The following is a 446-nucleotide window of genomic DNA, read 5'->3' on the forward strand; positions in this document are numbered from 1 at the left end:
TCCTCTTGACGCGGGTCCCTGACGCCCCAAACGCCTAGGACCGCCGCTCTAGGGGCAATAGGGCCGGGCGCGGTGGCTCACGCCTGCCATCCCAGCACTTGGGGAGCGGAGGAGAGAGGACTGCCTGAGCCCAGGGTTCGAGACCAGCCCGGGCAACAACTTGGCGAGACCTCGTCTCTACAATCAATCCCGAAAAGGGAGCCGGGCGTGGTGGCGCGCGCCTGTGGTCCCGGCTCCTTGGAAGGCTGAGGCGGAAGGACCGCCGGAGCCCAGCGGGTCGCGGCTGCGGTGGCCGGGAGCGTGCCGCTGCCCTCTAGCCCGGGCGACGGAGTGAGACTCCGACTCAGGAAATAAATAAAAGACAGGCCCACCCGCCAGTTCGGAAACGAGAGGCCCGGACGACACGCTTCTCAGCCGGAGAGCAGCTCCGAACTCCTCGCGGGCCC

The 446-nt window shown here is 67.9% G+C and overlaps 1 protein-coding gene across 1 annotated transcript in view; it reads right to left on the reverse strand.

Moving 5' to 3' along the window:
• The window catches only part of ZBTB11 (zinc finger and BTB domain containing 11), a 36,642-nt gene that overhangs the window by 35,458 nt on the left and 738 nt on the right, over window positions 1-446 (reverse strand). The gene's annotated exons all lie outside the window — the stretch shown is intronic.

The sequence above is a fragment of the Carlito syrichta genome, unplaced genomic scaffold (genome assembly GCF_000164805.1).
Source record: "Carlito syrichta isolate Samal-C Ts95f unplaced genomic scaffold, Tarsius_syrichta-2.0.1 Scaffold316463, whole genome shotgun sequence".
NCBI lineage: Eukaryota > Metazoa > Chordata > Mammalia > Primates > Tarsiidae > Carlito > Carlito syrichta.